This window comes from Hyperoodon ampullatus (genome assembly GCF_949752795.1).
Source record: "Hyperoodon ampullatus genome assembly, chromosome: 11".
NCBI classification, from domain to species: Eukaryota; Metazoa; Chordata; class Mammalia; order Artiodactyla; family Ziphiidae; genus Hyperoodon; species Hyperoodon ampullatus.
Genome location: NC_136924.1, coordinates 11,318,988 through 11,343,740, shown reverse-complemented (window position 1 = coordinate 11,343,740; position 24,753 = coordinate 11,318,988). Strand labels below are relative to the sequence as shown.

Genomic DNA, 24,753 nt, shown 5'->3' with positions numbered 1-24,753 from the left:
GGGTATGAGTGCTCCTTTAAAAGGGCTGCTGTTAAAGTTTCTATAGTGTGTGAAACATGATGCCAGACTAGAGTAGAACCAGACCCTCCTATTAAATCAAATACAGGGAAAGGAAAGATTTATTAGAGAAGTCTTACGTGCTTACTCTTTCATGTGCCAAGAACTCCCCATAGAATTTTATCCTATAAAATCATCACCATCATTCCACAGTACCCCATAGAAAAACACTGTAATCATTACAAGATTTTTACTACCACATCTGTTTTTCTTTTTTTTAATCTAGTTTAAATTATGATTAAATGACAAGGATAATAGTTGTCAGGATAACTACATGCAATATACACCCTAGTTAATTGTGAGATGATTTATTTTATTCATATAACTGGTGCTCAGAGTCATCTGTTGTTACAGGGAATAGAGAAGCTTTAAGAAGGATACAAAAAATTTATTTGACACATGCTTTGTTCTCTGTGTTGTCTTGTGTTTAGTTCTCTGTCATAGGCTTGGAAGGGACCTCTAGACATTAGATCATCACTTCTAATTGAGGCAGGACAGATTTTCACTATGCCAGACTGGAAGGTGTCCATCAACAATTTCCTGGAGAGGAGATTTACAAGTCTCCCTTGGAAACCTGTTAGCGTGCCAGTGCCTCTAATCCCACATCAGTATGTTTTCCAACATCTTTTATCCACCAATCCATACTCCAGGAATGTTCCATCAATATTAGCAATGATCATGAGCATCCTAAATCCCATTAGCTAAAATTTAAGCTCATTTCATCATTGCCAGATGGCTGGCAATTTACCAGCATCCTTGGTACAATAACCCCTCATATACTTAAGACTTAATTGTCCCTGGCAAAGATCGTCATAGAATGTAATGCACAACTCTGAATACAAAGATGACGCAGATTGTCTAACAGCAATATGAATACATTAGAGTTGGCTTTCCTCTAATGATTGTGGATGTGCTCTCATCCATTCATAATTGCTCACTCCATCTATGTTGTGACTGACAGCACAGAGTTTAGAGATAGCTAGTTGGGGTTAAAGTACGGTCTTTCTCTTTGGAAGTAACTTTATCTTAATTAGCATGGTGATCATTCAGGCTACCTAAGGTAAATAGACATACAGATTTAGGAGCAAAGGGTCTCAACATTTTATTTTAGCAGATGTTGTTAATTGGGATGGGAATTTAGACAGAAAGATGTGCAAGAAAAAGAACTAAACCAATGGTTTGAAGCTCTGTGGCTTCTGCTCCTGACTAGCTAGATGATAATGTTAGCACATTTGTGGTATATCAGAGAGAGTTAAGCTGCGTAGGAATGGTACTGTGTAAGATGGGATACTTACCTAAGTATGCCCACAACGCAAGCACCAGAACTTCAACTCTAATAATCAAGATGTGTTCACCCGGTCCGTCCATGTGTCTATATATTTTGATATTTAGAGACTTTTTTTAAGCTTGGGTACTTATGAATGTGACTGAAGTGTTTCTTGAGAGTGACTGGACTGGATTTTTAAAATTAAAGTACATATATATATGTATGTGTGTGTGTGTGTGTGTATGAATGACAGACTATAAAGGATAAATGATGTACAGAAGGATTATAATGTTAATCTTGCTTCCATCAGATGAATAAAATGTTGATTTTTTGTGTGTGTGAACTTCGCTTTTTTTCTTTTTATTGAACATAAAAAGATTCTTTTCAGAGGGTCCCCCATTATCTTGCTCCAAACTACCATGGTTAGGAGAGTTATTTATTATTTCAGGATTCTTTTGGTTAACTGCAGAGTTCTTATGCGTTATCTCAAGCAGAGCCTTTGTTTCTGAATTTGTATCAGCTGATCTCTACTGAAGGTTTTGCCTTCCTCTAACTTGCTGTTCAAAATATCAGTCTTGCTGGTTAATAGAAATGGTTAAGCTTTGTGGTAGTCTCATTGTCTCTCTTTTTAAAGTGAGCTTGAGCTTCCTGTAAAGCATCTGTATTTTACTTTCCATTGGATTGTATTACACTGTGGCAACGATTAGGGATCTTTGTTGAAAGGGTCATGTTCCCTTGGAGTACAAGCTGAAAATAGCTCCCTCAATTGTATAAATATTAACATGTATTCTGCACCCATTAAGAGTCTTTCATCACAGCAGGGGTAAATTTTATGTCCTAGTAAGTGTTAAATAAATGCTAATTTATTTCCTTTGGTAAATGTAGCTAATCTCTCAAAAGCTAGAATTTTTATTGACTTCTCATAACAATCTTATTAGATTTATTATAATTTGAGAGAGTAAGGTACTCAAAATCGATGTCAAATGAGTCCAAGAACTCTTACTAGAATAATTCACATTTCTTGAATTGGTAACCAAAATCTTGCACATTGTGGTGGAATGATACTAACCAGTAAGTTAAATTATACCTCTTCTTGCCATGTGACTATCCTCATTTATACAACATTATGCCCACAGAAGGTAGAGTTTGGGAATATCCATTGACAAGAAAATTACCAAATAAAGTACAATATATAAACCCAACTGAATATTATACAACAACAAAAAGGAATAAAGTAGAGCAACAAAAAACACTATCGATGAATTTTAGACACAAATTTTTTTTCAAGTATCCAAAGACTAGGTCCAGTATGATATAATTTTCACCAATCAGAAAGACAGGAGAATAGAATAGGGGAGAACACATAGATAGACTCAATATTGAAAACGTTCTAGTACATGCATTGGGAAGGCGGTTCTAGAAATCCATTATACTGTTATGTATATACCTTACATGTATATTAAATATTCTTTTTAGGACTTCCCTGGTGGAGCAGTGGTTAAGAATCCGCCTGCCAATGCAGGGAACACGGGTTTGAGCCTTGGTCCAGGAAGATCCCACATGCCGCAGAGCAACCAGGCCCGTGTGCTGCAACTACTGAGCCTGTGCTCTAGAGCCCACGAGCCACAACTACTGAAGCCCATGCGCCTAGAGCCCATGATCCACAACAAAAGGAGCCACTGCAATGAGAAGCCCACACAGTGCAACAAAGAGTAGCCCCTGCCTGCTGCAACTAGAGAAAGCCCGCAAGCAGTAATGAAGACCCAACGCAACCCAAAATAAATAAATAAATATTCTTTTTAAATGTATATAATGTTATATAAAGAAAAGAAAAGAAAGTATACAAGTAGAAAAAAGACTAAAAAGCATTTCTCCAATAATTTATGCAAGACAAGTCTCTATCAGGGCACTGATTTTATAATATTCAGTATCCCATCTTCTGAATTAAAGTTAGTATTTAAGAGTGGACACCAGGATAGTACTAGATAATGACCACAGAATCAGTTGGGCTCTCTCAGTTTCAGATAGTTCTATCTTTCAATTTATGTGAAGTGCTATTTTAATAACTCAGAATTTTTAAAGGGTAATAATGGAATGAGCACCATGCATGCTACATTGGTCAGCTGCGCAGAACTGCTGTGTAACAAATCACTGCAAAATTCAGTGGCTTAAAAAAGCAATAATTTATTCTCACATTTACAGGTCAATTGGAAAAGCTCTGTTTCAGGCTTCATGTCTGTGAGTTGGTTGTAGGACTCTGCTCCATAGGTCATTTTTTGAGAGGGTGGCAGAGGACCCAAGCTAAAGGGTTACTGGAGTATAGTTTCCTGGCAACAGCAAAAGTACAAGAGGGCAAGCCAAACTGTGCAAGAAGGTTTAAGCCTCTGTTTGTACCACATCTGCTAACATTAGCCAAAGTAAATTATATGGCCAAGCTCAAAGTGAAAAAGTGGAAAGGTGAGCTTGAAAGTGGATTTATAAGACTAATATGGGACCAGTGATTCAGTCTATCACAGAAATTTACTAAGGAGTCAAATAAGGTCCATATTTTACTAGGTGTTTCCTCTATTCAGACCCATTATTCAGCTTCTCTGATATGTTCCATGCCCCAAGATGCTGAATTCTAAGGATGACCTATTTACACTAGGCTTATCCACTGATCAGCTTGAGGAAGGAACTGACCTAGAGGAGATACTGACAGGAAACTAGAGCACAGAAAAAATAAAACTTGGGATATTTCTTCCCTCTTTGTCATTACATCTCTGGCAGTAGCTTTGTCCCTCCTTGACTGTGGTTCTCTTCAAGTGACGGTGCCTGCATTGTTTTAGTTGCCTCTAGTTATGATAGCAGCTGCCCATTGTTGTTAGTCTCTGGGTATCTCATCATTCTTTGTTTATTTTCTTAGGCAACAATCCACACCAATTTACATAGTCCTCTTTCGAAGTATTCTCATTTTAACCACCTGAAGTTAGTTCTGTTTCCTTCTAGGATTCTGACTGATACACACGTATGATTAATTTCAGTATGTATAGCAAAGATACGTCCTTAATAATCACAAATCCCTTTTCAAAATGATTTGGTAATTTTTGCTAAAGATAAAGAATCAGCACGCTTAAATTTTTATTATTATTATTATTATGCTACATGCTGACCCTTTTATAATTGTTTGGATACAGCATAGGTTTTAGCTATTTGGCTAGAACTTTCAGATTCCATACCACTTGCTCAATATAATACATGACATACTTTTTTAACTGTAGGAAGTTCTTTACTTTGGTTACATTGCATTCTATGTATTTACTCTGGGTTCACTTTCTTAAACTCTCTTTTTTGGGAGGCCATCTCCTTTCTGTTTTCTTGAGGCTGAATTTGGCTACCTGCCCTTGTCTTTGCAAATTCGAATCTTTCATTTAAGGAAGGGAATTACCACATATCTCAATATTTTTAGCCACAACTGGTGGCAACTCCAATTTGCTCCAAGACCAATGACAATCCAGGGTTACTTCTCAGTGTCTTCTCTGGCTTGGTGCAGACGTTACTCACCCACTGACACATACAGCCTAGTGCCCAGTACCCACCCCACAGTGACAGCTTTATCTTTCATACATCCTATCATAATATTTTTTAACTAAAAACATTAAATCCTGCTATGAGGAATCCCTTACGTATTTTTATTGCCATGTTTCTGTTAGAAAGAGAAGTTTTCTGAAAGCATACTTAAAACAACCTTCCTCTAGGAAAAAAAAGAAAACAAAAACTGATTTCCCCTTTCAAACATTCATCTTTGCCACTATCATAATTAGAAGGTGTAGGCTGAAGAGGTGAGTCTACCAAGGTTAGTGATAATTTTGGGTAGGTTGAGGAAAGCATAATGAAAATGGGAAATCAATTTTAAAGAGATAATTAAGCCAAGGCATAAATCATATGGGAAAGAAGGAGATAAAGAAGGTACCAAAGCAAGAATATGAAATCATTCAGTTATTAAACAGAACACTATAAGCCCAGGACAAAAAAAAAAAAAAAATGTACCCTATGCAAAACATGTCTGTGATCAGAAGTCAGGGGCATATGGCTAAACTGGATTTGCATGGTTTCAAGATGATATACAGCAATCGAAAGCCAGAAATGGGTTCCAAGGCTTGGAGACAAAACAACCCTATTTCTGTAGTAACCAAGAGAATTAAGAAAAATACATCAGCATTAAACATGTTTGGAAAAGTAAGGACAACTACAAAGAAGGCTGACTTAAACTATATTACAAAATGATCTTCATTTTTGCTGAAAGGTTAAAAATGACCTGGAAGAGGACAGTACTTATGCTAATAGGGGCCATTTGAGTGCTATTATTCACACATAATCTAATCTGTATATAATTTAGATTCCAATTTGCCTTCAGAATATTGTTTTCTCTAAAATAGCTGCCAGCAAGTATTGTGATGCAGTAGTTATCACTGGTATCACAAAATTATCAGACAAGTCCCCATTATCGATATCTTACTAACAATGATTACTAAAGAAAGTGCCCCAGGAGTTCTGAGTTCATGGTCACTGAAAAAGAAAAACTTCTTGATCTTTTAGTTAATAGTAGCAAAAATTTACCTTCAGATATGTGTTTTCAACATCGGTATTGAGAGAAAAGTTGTTTTCAGTTTGGCCTGACAGGACCCATTGAAGCACAGCTTATTACAATTTCCACTGAACTATAAAAAGTCTTTAGATATTATTTGGAATTTAGAATACTTACAGTTGCTTCCATCTGGTTGCTATAATTTGTTTATTCAAGCACAACTTCTGATTCTTTCACATTCAATCCATTCCCCAGGGTTATAGTAAAATTCTATTTTGTCTATTTATTGAATCCCAGTCTATCTCCTGATTCTATTCTTCTTTAAAATCTTGTCTATTTTCAAACTACTTGGTTTCACAATTCTTTTTTATTCTTTTTTGCTTTTACACATTAATGATTTTTGCCATGCTGAGGTTCTTTCTTCTTCACAGAGTTTGGGAGGTGAAAAATCCTGCAAAAATAACTTTTCTCTTTCCTGCTGTTTTCACTGGCTTTTCTTTAAACCATTATTATTTACATCTCAGGCTTATTTCTAAGTTTCTAAGGTTATGTAGCTATTTGTTTTAAATGGAATTTTTCTAGCTTGGAAATTTGAACAATTTTCTACTGATCTCAGAGTTTCCCAGCAGCAGGGATAGTACTTCTGTTTATGGAACAGAAACTTCTCCAGGAATTTTCCCCACCATACATTGAGAGGAGTTCTTGAACTTTGCTTTACCTCTTTTTTAGCATGACTTAGAAGACTAAATACTGAGTTAAGTAATTTGTCCTTAAAATGCATATATGAGGTTTATGGAACCCAAAGTCTAGAAGCAGCCCATCAAGGCAGATCACGATACTGTAGCAATTAGATTTTCCAAGACTTATCTAGTTATGTTTTAAGAAAAAAATCAATGGATTTGGAATTTATGTGATTAAAGGAATCTTTTCTTCTTTGAGAGGTGGAGGGGGAACAGGTTTTGTTTTTTCTCACTTTCACAGAAAATTTCTGATATTTAATTCTACCTCTTATCTTCAGATCAAGGTAGAAAAATGTGGGGGAGATCCATATCCAAAGAGGGAGTTAAGTGTCATGGTTTCTAAGTACTCCAGGCATAACAGAGAACATACTACCAGTGGAGAAGGAGAGGTGAGTGGGTTGTCTATAAAAGGCTGTGCATTGAAAAACATTCTCTATTTCCAATATTTTTATTGCCTGCTGGAGTGATCACCATGAGGGCCTATATATTTGTGAGGTTAGTTCTCAGAGTGACCATGAATTCAGGTGTTGGGTTGCTCCGGCAAAAAATAACCCATCCATCACACTTCTACATTTCAAATACAGCACTAATGCCTAGAATTAAACCCTATTACATTATCCAGCTTTAAGTTTAAAGTCTATAGGTTTCAACTAGTTTAGAGTATTTCGTCTGGCAGTCAAAGAAAATCCTGTCAGAGAGTGATATTTGCTAGGCTGATGATGAAGGTAGTCCCAAACCCTAGCAGTTCCCAGAATGCTCTTAAGTCATCTTACTTAAGACCTTGAAGCAACAGGAATATGTAAAGCATCGTGTTTGAGGCTTATATTTTCCGTTTATCCTTATAAAAAGGTAATCTTGTTTCTACCCTCTGCAGTGATTCCCAAAAGAATTGGAGGAAGAAGAGTAGGTAGGAACAAGCTTCCTTAATAAGAAATATGAGAATGACTTGAATTAATTTTAAACTACACATGACTCACTTCCCAGATATTTATACACCACTCTGTAAAGTTATACCACCATTTATGGTAATTGTATTAGTTTCCTATTCCTTCTGTAACAAATCACCAAAAACTTAGTAACTTAAAACAATACAAGTTTATTATTTTACAGTTCTGAAGGTCGAAAGTCCAAAATCAGCCTCATCTGACTAAAGTCAATGTGTTGGCAGGTTTGTTTATTTCTGGAGTCCCCAGGAGAGGATCCATTCCTTGTCTTTTCCAGCTTGCCTTTTCCATTCCTCATATAAGCCACCCATATTCCTTAGTTCATGGCTCCCTCCAGCAATGGTATCACTGTGACATCTATTTCCATATGATGCCTTTCAAATGTCTACCAGGAAGGATAGAATTAGCGTCCCCTTTATACTCCAACAAAATCCTCTTTAAGCACGCATTACACTAGTTAAGCACTCATTATATTGTCAATATGTATGATAGGTCTTTCTTCTGAAATAAATTCTTCAACATCAGAGACCATGTTTTATTTCTTTCTGAACCACTGGTGCCTAGAAAAAGATCTAAGATACAGTAGGTTCTTACTTAATAAATGTTTATTGATGATCTTGTAAAACTGAAATTGGGACAACTTGTAAAGGGAAAACTTCTCCTGGGGTCAGTGGCCAGTGAACTTTGGCTTCCCAAGCAGAATTCTATACATTATTCATGTTGACATTCTAAGGCAACCCAATTTTTGATGGTTGGAATTGGAAGGGGTATAAGAGAGCAGCTACTGTGATGGAATTTAGAGCTGGAACATCTGCCACCCAGCAGATGGCAAGGAAGACCACACTGCAAATGGGGAGTGGCAAAGATGGCAGAGTAGGAAGACCCTGAGCTCACCTTCTCCCACCAGCACACCAAACTTACAGCTTTTTACAGAGCACATATTGATGAGAACAACCCAAAAACTAGCAGAAAAGATCTTCTACAACTAAAGATATAAAGGAGGAACCACAAGATAGGTGAGAGGGATAGGTAAGAGGTGAGATAGTCAAGACCCACACCCCTGGGTAGGTGACCCACAACAAAGAGGATAATCACAATTGCAGTACCTGAGCCCTACACCAGGCACCGCAGTTTGGGGGTCCTGCATCAGGAAGATGAGCCCCAGAACATCTGACTTGAAGGCCAGTGGAGCTTGCTTTCAAGAAACCTGAAGGACTGTTGGAAATAGAAACTTCACTCTTAAAGGGTTCAAACAAAATCACACAAATTCCAAGACCCAAGGCATAAGCAGTAATTTGAAAAGAGCCTGGGTCAGACCATCTTGCTAATCATAGACAGACTCACAGAGAGCAGGAGGCAAATAGGACTCACCATGGGGATACAGACACTGGCGGCAGCCATTCTGGGGAGCTCGCTCTACCACGGGGACAGCAGTGCTGGCCAGTGGCATTTTGGAGTCCTCCTTCTAGTTTATTAGTGCCGAAATCCAGCCCCGCCCACCAGGAGGTAGGCAACAGTTCTAGGACACCCCCAGGTCAAACAGCTAGTCATGTTGGGAAGCAGCCGCTCCCACCAGAAGTTCAATAGTAGCTGTAGGCTTCTCTGAGCTCCCAGCCACCCTGGGACCCAGCTCTACCCAACAAAGGTCCCAGGACCTGAATCCACCCACCAGTGGGCCAGCACCAGCCCCAAGAGCCTTCAGGCCATAGCCTGGCCCACCAGCAGGCCAACACCTACTCTGACACCCCTGAGCCCAGCAGCCAGCACCCCCGGGACCCAGCTCTGACCACCAGTGGGCTGGTACTAGCCTCAGGACCCACAGGAGCCCCACAGCCAGCCAAATGGGGACCTGGTACCACCCACCAGCTGCTGGTAGCCTCTGAACTTGGCAGTGCCTGGCAACCAGCTGAACTAGGAGTCAGCCATGCCTACCTATGCACTCACAGTAGTTGATCCTGTCACAACAAAAGGGCCCACACAGCCTACATAGAGGGTACCCCTAGAGCATATAGCTCTGGTGAACAGAGGTGAGTGTGCTGCTGGGCCCCATGAGAAATCTTCTACACAAGGCCACTTCTTCAAGACTGGGAAATATAACCAACCTATCTAATACATAGAAAGAACAACAGAATCAGGCAAAATGAGGTGACAGCAGAATATTTTCAAAACAAAGGAACAAGATAAAACCCAAGAAAAGCTAAATGAAGGGAGACAAATGATCTACCCAACAAAGAGTTCAAGGTAATGATCATAGAGATGCTCAACTAACTCAAGAGAAGAATGGATGAACAAAGTGAGAATGTCAACAAGGAGCTAGAAAATATAAAGAAGAACCAAAAGAAGCTGAAGAATATAATAACAAACAAAAAGTATATTAGGAGGAATCAAAGCATATTAGATGATACAGAAGAATGGAACAGTTAACTGGAAGACAGAGTAGTAGAAATTGCTCAGTCTGAACAGGAAAAAGACAAAAGAACTTTTAAAAATGAGAACAGTTTAAGAAATCTCTGGAATGACATCAAGCTTACCAAAATTTGAATTATAAGGGTCCCAGAAGGAGAAGAGAGAGAGACAGGGGCAGAGAACATACTGAAAAATACAATAGCTGAAAACTTTCTTAACCTGGGAAAGGAAACAGACATCCAGATCCATGAAGTACAAAGAGTCTCAAACAAGATCAACCCAAAGAGGTCCACACCAAGACACTTTGTAAATAAAATGGCAAAATTTAAAGATAAAGAAAGAATATAAAAAGCAGCAAGGGAGGGACTTCCCTAGTGGTCCAGTGTTTAAGACTCTGTGCTTCCAATGCAGGGGTCCCAGGTTTGATCCTTTGTCAGGTAGCTAGATCCCACCTGCCACAACTAAGAGCCTGCATGCTGCAATTAAAAGAGCCCACATGCTGCAACTAAAGATCCTGCATGCTGCAACTAAGACCTGGTGTGGCTAAATAAATAAATGAATAATTTTTAAAAAACAGCAAGGGAACTGTGTACAAGGGAACTCCTATAAGGCTGTGAGCTGACTTCTCAGCAGGAACTTTGCAGGCCAGAAGGGCATGCCACAATATATTTAAAGTGATTTAAAAACAACAAAAACAACAACCAAAAACCCTACAACCAAGAATACCCTACCCATAAGGCTATCATTCAGATTTAAAGGGGGCATAAAGTGTTTTACAAAAAGACAAAAGCTAAGTTCAGCACTCCTAAACTGACTTTATAAGAAATTTTAAAGAGACTTCTCTAAGCAGAAAAGACTACAACTACAAACAGGAAAAATATGACAGGAAAAGTCCCATCAGTAAAGGCAAATATACAGCAAAGGTAGTAGCTTAACTAGTTATAAAGCAAGAGAAATGTTAAAAGGCAAAAGTAGTATAATCATCTATATCCACAATGAGTAAAGACAACACTAAACAAAAGATATAAATTGTGATGTCCAAAACATTAACCTGGGAGAGGAGTAAGAGTGCATTTGAACTTAAGAGATCATAAACTTAAAATAATCATATATATATGTTGTTATATATAAACCTCATGGTAACCACAAACCGCAACCTATATTAACAAAGAAAAAGAGAAAGAAATCTAAACATAACACTAAAGATATTCATCAAATCACAAAGTAAGAAATCAAAAGAAGAAAAGGAATGAAAACAACTACAAAACAACCTGAAAACAATTAACAAAATGGCAATAAGTACTTACAATCAATAATTACTTTAAATGTAAGTGGCTTAAAAGCATCAAACAAAAGACATAGACTGGCTAAATAGATTTAAAAAAAAAAAAGACCTTTGGGACTACCCTGGCAGTCCAGTGGTTAAGACTCTGTGCTCCACTGCAGGGGGTGCAGGTTTCATCCCTCATCGGGGAACTAAGATCCTGCATGCTGTGCATTGCGGCCAAAAAAACAAAAACAAAAAAAGACCCATCTCTATGCTGCCTGCTGCGTACAAGGGACTCACTTCAGATCTAAAGACACAAAGACTGAAAGTGAGGGGATGAAAAATGGTATTGCATGTAAATAGAAACAACAGAAAATCTAGGGTAGAAATAATTATATCAAACAAAATAGACTTTAAAGCAAAAAGACTGTAACAAGAGACAAAGAAGCACATTACATAAGGATAAAGGGATCTATCCAACAAGAAAATATAACAATTGTAAATATATATGTGCCCAACATAGGAACATCTAAATACGTAAAGCAAATATTAACAAACAAAAAGAGAAATTGACAGTAACACAATCATAGTACGGTACATAACACCCCACTTACATCAATGGACAGGTCATCCAGTCAGAAAATCAATTAAAAAATACTGGTCTTAAACAGCGTATTAGATCAGATAGACTTAATAAATATATATAGATTATCAGTCCAAAAGCAGTAGAATACACATTCTTTACAACTGCACATGGAACATTCTACAAGATAGATCATATGCTAGGCCACAAATCAATTCTCCGTAAATTATTTTTTCCACATCTTTATTGGAGTATAAATGCTTTACAATGTTCTGTTAGTTTCTGCTGTACAACAAAGTGAATCAGCTATATGTATACATATATCCCCATATCCCCTCCTTCTTGAGACTCCCTCCAACCCTCTCTATCCCATCCCTCTAGGTCGTCACAAAGCACCAAGCTGATCTCCCTGTGCTATTCAGCAGCTTCCCATTAGCCATCCATTTTACATTTGGTAGCGTATATATGTCAATGCTACTCTCTCACTTCATCCCAGCTTCCCCTTTCCCCTGTGCCCTCAAGTCTGTTCTCTACATCTGCGTCTTTATTCCTGCCCTGCCACTAGGTTCATCAGTACCACTTTTTAAAATTCCATATATACGCATTAGCATACAGTATTTGTTTTTCTCTTTCTGACTTACTTCACTCTGTGTGACAGATTCTAGGTCCATCCACCTCACTACAAATAACTCAATTTCGTTCCTTTCTATGGCTGAGTAATATTCCATTGTATATATGTGCCACATCTTCTTTATCCATTCATCTATCGATGGACACTTAGGTTGCTTCCAAGTCCTGACTATTGTAAATAGTGCTGCAGTGAACATTGTGGTACATGACTCTTTTTGAATTATGGTTTTCTCAGGGTATATGCCCAGTAGTGGGATAGCTGGGTCATATGGAAGTCCTATTTTTCGTTTTTTAAGGAGCCTCCATACTGTTCTCCATAGTGGCTGTATCAATTTACATTCCCACCAACAGTGCAAGAGGGTGCCCTTTTCTCCACACCCTCTCCAGCATTTATTGTTTGTGGATTTTTTGATCAGGACCATTCTGATCAGTGTGAGGTGATACCTCATTGTAGTTTTGATTTGCATTTCTCTGATGATATGTGATGTTGAGCATCCTTTCATGTGTTTGTTGGCAATGTGTATATCTTCTTTGGAGAAATGTCTATTTAGGTCTTCTGCCCATTTTTGGATTGGGTTGTTTGTTTTTTTGATATTGAGCTGCATGAGCTGCTTATATATTTTGGAGATTAATCCTTTGTCAGTTGCTTTGCTTGCAAATATATTCTCCCATTCTGAGGGTTGTCTTTTTGTCTTGTTTATGGTTTCCTTTGCTGTGCAAAAGCTTTTACGTTTCATTAGGTCCCATTTGTTTATTTTTATTTCCATTTCTCTAGGAGGTGGGTCCAAAAGGATCTTGCTGTGATTTATGTCATAGAGTGTTCTGCCTATGTTTTCCTCTAAGAGTTTTATAATGTCTGGACTTACATTTATGTCTTTAATCCATTTTGAGTTTATTTTTGTATATGGTGTTAGGGAGTGTTCTAATTTTGTTCTTTCACATGTAGCTGTCCAGTTTTCCCAGCACCACTTATTGAAGAGGTTGTCTTTTCTCCATTGTATATTCTTGCCTCCTTTATCAAAGATAAGGTGGGGGCATGACATTTGAGAGTGGGGCAGGGCCTACGCTCAGGACTGAAAAAGGCCTTGGTGGTGGGGCCTAGGTGGGGTGATGTTCAAGCATGGGGCGGGGCCTCTCCTTAGGACCTGCATGGAAGGGGAGAGGCAGCATGTCCAAGGAGGGTCTCTGGAGTTTGGAGTTCCTGAGTTTGGAGGTAGGGCCCTGGGTGAGTGTGTGTGTGTGGGGTTTAGGCCCAGCATGTTGGAGGGGGTCTCAGCGGGGTTCTCTGAGTGTGAGGTAGGGCCCTGGGTGGGGGTGTAGGGGCAGGGATTGGGCTCTGTGCAGCAGGAGGGACACTCTTGAGGGGAGAGGATTAGGCCCATAAGCCCAACAGGCTCCCCAGTGCCTAAGTGGGCAGAGGAAGTGCTGGCCACATTCCCGTCTGTTCCTCCACACTCCCCTCCCAGGGTCTCCCCTATCCATGCTGGACCCCTAACCATGGGTGAGTCCCGCTGGGTACAGGAACTCCTCCCCTACCTCAGCCACCCCTCAGGGGTGCTGGTCCCTGAGGTCCGGCCTTTACTTTTGCTCCCCCTTCCCTCCTTCCCACTCCCTCAGGACCTGTACGGCTGGAGGGGACCTCGGTGGGCAGAGAATGAGGCCCAGGATCTCAGAAGGCTTCTGGGGGCCCCAGTGGGCAGGGGAAACCTGGCAACACTCCCTTTTGATCCTCTGTCCTCCCAATGGTTCCTCAATTTCCCCCTTCGGGCATGGGATCCCTTCCCCTCCCCCAGCCACCCCTCAGGGACATCAGTCCCATCCCACCTCCACTCCTCCTCCCCCTTCACTCCCCCCATGCCCCATGTCCTACTCAGTCACTGGAGGTTCCTCCATCCATTTAGGTGTCCATGGTCCCCCACCAGTGCCTGGAAGGTGCCCTAGTTGTGCAGAGATGCAAATTCCACATCCTCCTAGTCTGCCATCTTGACTCCACCCCTCAGTAAATTTAAGAAAACTGAAATCATATCAAGCATCTTTTCCAACCACAATGCTATGAGACTACAAGTCAACCACAAGAAGAAAAAAACTGCCAAAAACACAAACATATGGAGGCTAAACACTATGCCCCTAAACAACAATGGGTCATTGAAGAAATTAAAAAGAGAAATGAAAAATACCTGGAGACAAATGAAAATGAAAACACAACAATCCAAAATCTATGGTATACAGGAAAAGTAGTTCTAAGAGGAAAGCTCATAGTGATACAAGACTCTCTCAGGAAACAAGAAAATGTCAAAAACAAAAAACAAAAAACAAAAAAAACCTAACCTTGTACCTAAAGGAACTAGAAAACTAAGAATGAACAAATTCCAAAGTAAGTAGAAGAAATAATAAAGATCAGAACAGAAATAAATGAAATAGAGACTAAAAAATATATGAAATAGAAAAAAGTCAATGAAACTAAGAGCTGGTTTTTGAAAAGATAAAGTTGATAAACCTTTAGCCAGGATCATTAGGGAAAAAAAAAGAGAGAGGGCAAAAATCAGTAAAACAGAAATGAAAAAGGAAAACTTACAACAAAAACCACAGAAACATGAAGGCTCATAAGAGATTACTACAAACAATTATACGCCAATAAAATGGAAAACCTAGAAATGGACAAATTCCTAGAAATGTACAATCTGCCAAGACTGAATCAGGAAGAAATACAAAATATAAACAGACCAATACCAGTAATGAAATTAAATCAGTTATTTAAAAAAATTCCCAATGAGGAAAATTCTGGGGCCAGATAACTTTACAGGTGAATTCTAACAAACACTTGGAGAAGAGTTAACACATATCCTTCACAAACTATTCCAAAAAAATTAAAGAGAAAGGAACACTTCCAAATTCATTTTATAAGGCCAGCATCGCGCTGATACCAAAACTGACAAAGACATCACAAGAAAAGAAAATTATAGGCCAATACCACTGGTGAACATAGATGCAAAAATCCTCAACAAAATATTAGCAAACCAATTCAACAACACATTAAAGGGGTCACAAACAATGATCAAGTGAGATTTGTCCCAGGGATGCAAGGATTTTTCAATATCCATAAATCATTCAATGTGATATTCTGAACAACTGAAGAATAAAAATCATATGATCATCTCAATAGATGCAAAAAAGTTTTGTCAAAATTCAACATCCATTTAGGATAAAAACTCTCCACAAAGTGGGTATAGAGGGAACATACCTCAATATAATAAAGGCAACATATGGTAAGCACACAGCTAACATCATACTCAATGGTGAAAAGCTGAAAGTATTTTCTCTAAGATCAGGAACAAGACAAGGATGCCTACCCTCATCATTTTTATTCAACATAGTATTAGAAGTCCTAGCCACAGCAATCAGAATAGAAAAAGAAATAAAAGAAATCAAATTTGGAAATGGAGAAGTAAAACTGTCACTGTTTGCAGATGACATGATACTATATGTAGAAAATCCTAAAGACTCCACCTATACACAAATAGAATTCAACAATGAATTTGGTAAAGGCGCAGGATAAAAAATTAATATACAAAAATTTGTTGCACTTCTGTACACTAACAATGAACTCTCAGAAAGAGAAAATAAGAAAATAATCCCATTTACCATTGCATCCAAAAGAATAAAATACTTAGGAATTATGCTAATTAAGGAGGCAAGACCTGTACTTGTAAAACTGCAAGACACTGATGAACGGAATTGAAGACAACCTCAAAAAATATGCTCATGGATTGGAAGAATTAATATTGTTAAAACGACCATACTACCTAAGGCAATCTACAGATTCAATGCAATCCCTATCAAAATACCAATGGCCTTTTTCACAGAGCCAGAACAAATAATTCTAAAATTTGTATGGAAACACAAAAGACCCCAAATAGCCAAAACAATCTTGAGAAAGAAGAACAAGAGGAGGTATCATGCTCCCTGATTTCAAGTTATACTATAAAGCTACAGTAATCAAAACAGTATGGTACCAGCGCAAAAATAGAGAAACAGATCAATGGTACAGAATAGACAACCCAGAAATAAGCCCATACTTATACAGTCAATCAATCTACAACAAAGGAGGCAAGAATATAGAATGGGGAAAAGACAGCCTCTTCAATAAATGGTGTTGGGAAAACTGAACAGCTACATGCAAAAAATCAAACTAAACTACTTTCACACCATATACAAAAATAAACTCAAAATGGATTAAAGACTTAAATGTAAGACTGACATAACTTCTAGAGGAAAACAGTCAGTATGTTCCTTGACATCAGTTTTAACAATACTTTTTGGAGATTTCTCCTTGGGCAAGGGGAAAAAAAGCAAAATTAAACAAATGGGACTCAATCAAACTAAAAAGATTTTGCATAGCAAAGGAAACTATCAACAAAATGAAAAGACCACCTACTGAATAGAAGAAGATATTTACAAATGATATATTCAAAATATACAAAGAATCATACAACTCAACAACAACAAAAATAATTTAAAAATGGGCAAAGTACCTGAATAGACATTTTTCCAAAGAAGACATAGAGATGGACAACAGGCACATGAAAAGATGTTCAACAGCACTGTCAGGGAAATGCAAATCAAAACCACAATGAGATATCACCTCATACCTGTTAGAATGGCTATCATCAAATAGATAACAAATAACACACATTGGTGAAGATGTGGAGAAAAGGGAACCCTCATGCACTGTTGATGGGAATATAAATTGGTGCAGCCGCTATGGAAAACAGTATGGAGGTTCTCAAAAAATTAAAAATAGAATTACTGTAATATCCAGCAATTTCACTCCTGAGTATTTATCAAAGAAAACAAAAACAATAATTCAAAAAATACATGCACCCCTATGCTCATTGCAGCATTACAATAGCCAAGATATGGAACCAACCTAAGTGCCCATCAATAGATGAATTGATAAAAGATGTGGTGTGTGTTTGTGTGTGTATATATAATGTAATATTACTCAGCCACAAAAGAGAATAAAATCTTGCCATTTGCAACAACATGGAATGGCCTACAGGGTATTATGCTAAGTGAAATAAGTCAGACAGAGAAAGACAAATACTGTATGATTTCATTTATCTGTGGAATCTAAAAAATAAAACAAAGAACAAACATAACAAAGCAGAAACAGTGTCATAGATACAGAGAATAAACAGGTGGTCACCAGAGGGGATGAGCATGTGGAGATGAGAGAAATAGGTGACGGATATTAAAAGATACAAAATTTTAGCTACAAAATTAATGTCACAAGTGTGTATAGTGTGAGGAATATAGTAAATAATAATGTGATAGCTAAAACAAACAAACAAATTCACACTAAAATTGTGTGCATCTGTCAGATATTTTATAGCTCTCTGTGAAGGAAAGGTAAATGCCATGAAGGATCAGTTCAAATTTTCTAGGGAGGAAGGTGTCATCTATTTTAAGTTACATGGATTTTCATGCTTCAAGATAAATGAAATTACACTTCCATAATCCAACCTATCGAAGAATAAATGAAATACAACAGACATCTAACTAGCCATCTACCTTTGTCTCACTTATAATTCCGTCCATTAACCAAAAATAATTGCAATAAAAGTATTTCTGTATTTAATTCTTAACAAGTAGACCAAATACAGGACATTTTATTTGATTAGATGTAAAGTCAGTGCATGCCAGTGAAATATGATTTTTATATATAGCTAGAGAGTTGTATATTAATCTTTAGGTTGTTTTATCTTAGCATCTTTCTAAAAGAAAGAAGCAACAAAGAAGTATCACATACATGAACAACATTGAGCCTCTGTCATAAAAATGTAACTTTCAGTGATAGTTCAAGGAATGATATCTGTCTGCATAGTAAATCCTGGAATCTCCAGAGAATTAAAGCAACACAGATAATAGGTTCTAGCAGTCATTTTGGAACTATCTCCATGATGTAATTGCCTCTTAATTATAACTGGATTATAGCATTTTTCTTTAGTTTGGAAAATGCTTCATTGGATCGTTCACGCAAGAAAAACTAAGTGACAAGCTGCATTTTGACATTTATTCAGAATTCTCAGCTCAGATTTATGGGATGTGGGAGTTAGTAAAAGAAAAGAGCTTGTCAAACTCTACTGCACTTTGATGAAGTCAGGAGAAAGTGGAAATTTATCTCTGTCTCTTCAATCTTTTTCTCCTATCCAAGTCAAAATACCACATCTGTTAAACTAAGGAAACCTTGTCATTTCTTTAGTAATTCATTCAGTTTGAAACTTAACAGAAAATCTTGACATAACATACTTTAGTTTTATTTCTACAATTCTCTCCTGGGAACAATTTTATTTAATCAAAATTAATCCATAAGTTGGCCTCAGAATTAGAAAGATTGATTGCCAATTGATAACACATAGAAAATGTTAAGTCTGCTTTTTTTTAATGAATTAACCTTGATGTGGGGCAGCAATATAGAGTAGTCAGGAAGAATATAATTTTTAAAAACAGACAAGTATACTACTATCTTGGACAATTAAAAATCTGTTTACACTGTGCTTGTTTTTCACACCTGAAAATAGAGAAGGTAATTGTATAAGCTCGTAAGTTCTTCGCCCACCTCTTATTTAGGATACTTAAGGTTTCCTGCACCATAATAGTTCCAAAACAAAGCCAAGCCCACAAGTATCACTAAAGTTGACTTCTATTTGTTTTTCCTCTTCAAGCAAGATGCAATTTTATTCCATTAAGCAAAATGTCATTAATCACTTATTCTGTCTTTAAACTTGTGCTTTATTTATTTCAGAATTTACAAAACAGTAGATTCTTAGTTCTTAGAACATAATTCTGTTTTTGGCAATGACATCAATTACAGTTTGCAGGTGAATGTGAAAGTTTCTCTCTATGGAAACATAATAGCCTACATATAATTACCTGGAAAATAAAAATATTAAAATTAGTTTAATTGGCTAAATATATTTACAGGAGATAGGTATCTATTTATTCTGTAAGGAATATATAACACAGAGAAAATGACCAAAAATAAAAACATTAAAGAAAAATTATGGTCAGCACTAAATAAGGAAGAAATTACTTCTCCTTCTTAAATCCATAAGGGTCTAGCAAATCCCAAGTAGCAGAAGTCTTTCCAGGGTGCAGTTCATTTACAGTTAGAGTAATCTGTTGTCTCAGCATTGTATGAAACTGTCCAAGAGCAATTAAGAATAGAAACAAGGGTCCAACAAGAAATAAAGTAGCGAAAAACTTGGAGGAATATTGCTAAAAAGACTGAGAAAGTTTCCATTATTGCTGGAGTAAGTGACCAGTGGGTCATATATTAATTCATAACAAATACTTTTGATTTTCTACAATTTGCCCAGTCACTATATTAATTGCTGTACTTGTAATAGTGAGCAGAAATTTATGTAGTTCTGTGAATAGATGGACTATGTGAGTTTTAAAAAGGTAAAGACTTTGGATTAACAGATACACACTACTATATATGTAAAATATAAACAACAGGACTTACGGTGTAGCACAGGGAACTATATTCAATATCTTATAATAACCGATAATGGAAAATAATCTGAAAAAGAATATATATTGATATATATGTATAACTGAATCATTTTGCTGTACACCTGAAACTAACACAACTTTGTAAATCAACTATACTTCAATTCTTTTTAAAAAAACTCAAAAAAAAAAAGAAATAAGAGCAAAAATAAGAAATAAAAAAATACTAAAAAGTTAAAGTGGACAAGAGCACCAAGAGTGAAGTATGTGGTGGTATAAGAGGGTGCTATGGTTTCACTATGCACAGCCTCCTAGATCTTTTAAGGAGGAGTTGTTCTGTACCTTAAGAGCAATTGGAAGTAATCAGTGTGTTTTAACCAAGAATATGAAACACAATCACATTTGCAGTTTGAAAATATCACTCAAGATCTGATGAGAGAGCTCACAGTAGATTTAGGGAGCACCATTAAGAAGCTACTGCACTATTGCAGAAAAGACTAGAGCTTAAAGGCAACCATGGAGAAAAAGACAAGCCTATATATTCAAGGGATACTTAAGAGATCAAAATTGATAGTGCTTAGTGAGAAATGGGACAAAGAGGATGAGGGAGAGGAAAGTGTCTAGGATGATTAGATAAATGGATCCATACCATTAACTGATATAAGAGACAGTGGAAGAAGATGGAGACTGTGAATTCATGTTTGGATGTCTTTCACTTGAGATACATTTGAGACAACCAGATGGAGATGTCAAGTAGAGAGTTAGATCGAAACAACACTTGCACATGTTATCAAATCAAGTAAAACAGAAGACCTTATGGTGGAAAGTAATAATTTTCAATTTTATTCTTTCACTCTCCTCAAATAATCTCTTCTAATGATTTCAGGTTGTTGTTATTGTTGTTAATTAATTCTGGTATTTAACCCATAACTCCAGAAAATTAGCTCATATTTCTTTTCCTTGATGTATTAATTTCAGTTACTATTTACTTGCAACTGAGATAAGAGAAAACACTTTTCTCATCTCAAAGATGATATTTATATTTTTATTTTCTCAAACTCTTACTAGAGACATATTGGTGATTAAAGATGACAATTTTGTGGTTTAACTATTTGTATTTATACCTCTGCCCAAATTGTTGCCGAGTTTAATCTATTATAATTAATTCTGTGTTATGAGATTAGCTTTCCTAAGTTACTCTTCTTACTACCTTCTACAATTCCTATATGAAAAGAACTATTTCAGGAGTAATGAAAGTGTATTACCTGAATGGACAGGCTACAAATGCATTTGCAGTTTTCAATGATAAGAATTTGGGGATGTGATCATATAGCTAGATAAAGATCTGAGGAATATGCACAATCAAGGAAGATATATTTTTAATATCTACAGAAGGTATAGCCCTCCTATAGAGAAAAAAAATTAAATACAGAATTCCACTAAAAAAACACACATATAAAGTTGAAAGTGATGATAAAACAATAACATTTTGGTATGAATTATCAAATTCATTCATTCATTCAACAAATTTATATAAACCAGAGGTTATTCTAGATGCTAGAGTTATGATTTTAATGAATTGTTGAGAGAGTAAACAAATATATGTATTGCCTTTTCAATAATTCTGCTTTCTATATTCTCTTAAGTATCACTATCTTTACATATAATACCCTCTCAAAACACTGAAGCTTTCCCCGTATAAACTATAATTTCATAATAATTATATTAACCATTATTGGGAAAGATTCAGCACGAATGATGAAAGAAAATAAATCATTCTCCCTTATTACATTTAGTATCAGGGAATATACTCAATCCTCAGTACTTAGGTTTTATGTGTTCTAACTAGTTAGTGTTTACATTTTACTTGACCTATATTGATCATATATGAAACTTTTATATTAATATTACTAATAATACCTGTACTGAAACTTATGGTCTACATTTTGTATTATGTATTATCTCATACTTTGACTAGATTATACTGCATTAATTAGTAATCCCCAAATCTTAGTGGTTTAAACCAACAAAAAATTATTTCTTGCTCTTTGTATTGATACATGTATGCTACTGTTTAGTTAGGGGCTCTGTTGACATTACCCTGACACTTAAAACCAGACTGACGGAGGAGACACTACCTGGAACATTGAGTGTGGCAGTTGACACACAAGCTCTTAAAGCTTTTACATGGAAGTGTCAAACATCACTTCTACTTATTGACCAAAGCAAGACATAACTCCCAGCTAAATGCCAGGGGACAGGGAAGTACAATCCCATCATGTGTCATGGAAGAGAATTGGAATTATTTGGTTGTCAGCATTACTAAGAATTCCAAATTGGATCTTTACTATTCCCATTTTGTAGATTAAAAAATATGTTTGAGAAAGTTGGTAAATTTTTCAGGGTCATGTAATATTCATAAAATAGTAAACTATGTTATAGCAAGATTATTTCAGCAAAAAAGTTGCTACCTTGTAGTAAAATAGTATGGATAAAACTCAGTTTTTAAGGGAAATTATTATGAAATCATTGTTATTTTCACATGTAAATATTCTGCTGTCTGCATTTTAAAGGGTTGTGGGGGGTTTTTTGTAATTACTATAAGATATTTTAACCTTGGAGCAATATAACTTGTCATTCTACCATCATGTCCACAAGATAATAGCCATTAAATTAATTTTGGCTCCTTTGAGTAATGTATAAGAATTTCCATTGGCATAGGAATAAATTTTAATGTATTTTGATTAGTTATAAAGAATTATAAAATACTGTGCTTTAAAAATATATATTTATATAAATACATACATATAAATATGTTTACATATAATATCTGTTAGTGTGTAACTATTTGGAGTGTCTTAGATAAAATCCATTTGAATGCAAAGGAAAATGTTAAACTGTTGAGGTCCATTTTTAGCATTATGATTCTATGAAAACATTTACCTTTCAACTATTTTTAGCATTTAAAATAGAAATAAACCAGATAGGTGTAATTTGATGAAACTGAACAGCATGCAATATATACTATCTAACTTTTAAATATAAATAACAGAAATCATCACCAATAATCATGCAGTTGTCTATCTGTTCTGGTGATTTATCTGCCCATTGCTCCATCAGAGTGTATTCCTCATTCTGTCAGAAGACAAAGCATTACTATAAATAAAGAAATATATAAGTCTAATAGGTAATCAGAATAAGTAATAATGTAAATAATAATATGGACATGTTACAATAAGAAATTTTTCTTTAAATGTTTCACCATTTGATTATAAGTGCAGAGAAAGAGAGAGATTATGGGTGCACAAAAACATGTATAAGAAAAATAAGAAATGGATTTTGTCTTCAAGAAGCTAAAATTCCATAAATAGGGAAATGCAATTCTTTCACAAGAATAAACTAGATAACACTGAATTGATAAAATGTGTGGTAGCGCTTTCAAAAGTCAGAAAGAGCGGTTCAGAGAATGAGGGAAGATCCATATCATTATAATAGCTGCTTCTCTGTCTTGGAGCTTAGTGACTATTAGCTTTTGGGATAAGTGGCTGACTCAGCACTTATACTCTAAGAACAGATTTTCATGTCTTCATTTCAATAAAAAATAGAAAATCTTTACATTTCTTATTGAAGTGTTTGTTACTTTAAAAATCATTTCAAATATGAAAAATCTGGAAATAAATGTTAGAAAAGTTAAAATTCTACATTTTAGTAGTGAAAACTGTAAATGGAATGTATGACCAGCAACATGACTTCATTCACCTTCGTTAAGAGAATATGAACTGAACTGGAAAGTATCACATAATCCCCAGGCACCTGACATCCCTACAACTCAGGTAACTCACAAAGAAAAGCTGAACTTTCACAATGATATGGCTGATTACTCTGATCTAAGACAGCAATTATTGAAATGGTAATTTCTGGTTATTACCCACTGACACAAGTTTTGAATACATAATGTATTAGAAAGAGATACTTGAGGATAATTATCTATCTGCTAAGCCATAAAATCCCATCAAGCTTAATTTAGAGAGTGTGATTTTGAATCAGTGATGAGCTATTATATTTAATCACTCTATTAATCAATTTTAGCAATTTTTGCAACAATTTATATGATTAGTCAAAATGGCATTATTTATATTCTAATTACATGGAATTTGTTACCTTTAAGATACAAAAAACAAACAAAAATAAAACCAAAGAACTTTTTAAAAACACAATTGATTAGAATGCTCTACTGTGTATTCCTTCCAAGATAAGCATATCTTCTCTTTCTTTCATTATTATATGGAATTCCAATGAAAATAAAATTAAATGCACTAGGGAGATATCAAAAAAAGTATTCACTGTAAAAAGCCATCAGTCCTTTGTTTCTAGTGATGTTCTCCACAACCTGTAAGTCATGAATTGATTCAATCTTGAATTGAGTCACAGAATCTTAAATATTTCAGCATTAAGCTTAGCAGAGAATGGCATTCTTCAACTCCAGAACTAGGATGCCCTCAAGGAAAACAGAACAGTGGACTTTTGTAAAGGTTGTGTATGTATATTTTGCACATGGCAGTAATGTTAGGACTACAGATGTGAAAGAAGAAATATAAACTGTATACTTTCTTATTTGTTATAAACCAAAGTGAGGACTTCCCTAACTCGATTTATGAATTTGGCTCAATTTTGATTAATCATGAATTTTTACAATGTATCATTTTAACTCAAAGCTCAAACAAGGCCATGCTTTAATTTGGTAACATTTAAACTTTGTATCAAACCTCTTTAGTCA

General features: G+C 36.1%; 1 pseudogene across 1 annotated transcript in view; it reads right to left on the bottom strand.

Annotated features, from left to right (window-relative positions):
• Positions 1 to 24,753, bottom strand: part of LOC307059970 — a 160,628-nt pseudogene that overhangs the window by 119,701 nt on the left and 16,174 nt on the right. Inside the window, exon 4 of the transcript in view lies at positions 19,555 to 19,664. The product of the transcript in view is annotated as an uncharacterized misc_RNA (transcript). The remainder of the gene's footprint in view (positions 1 to 19,554; positions 19,665 to 24,753) is intronic.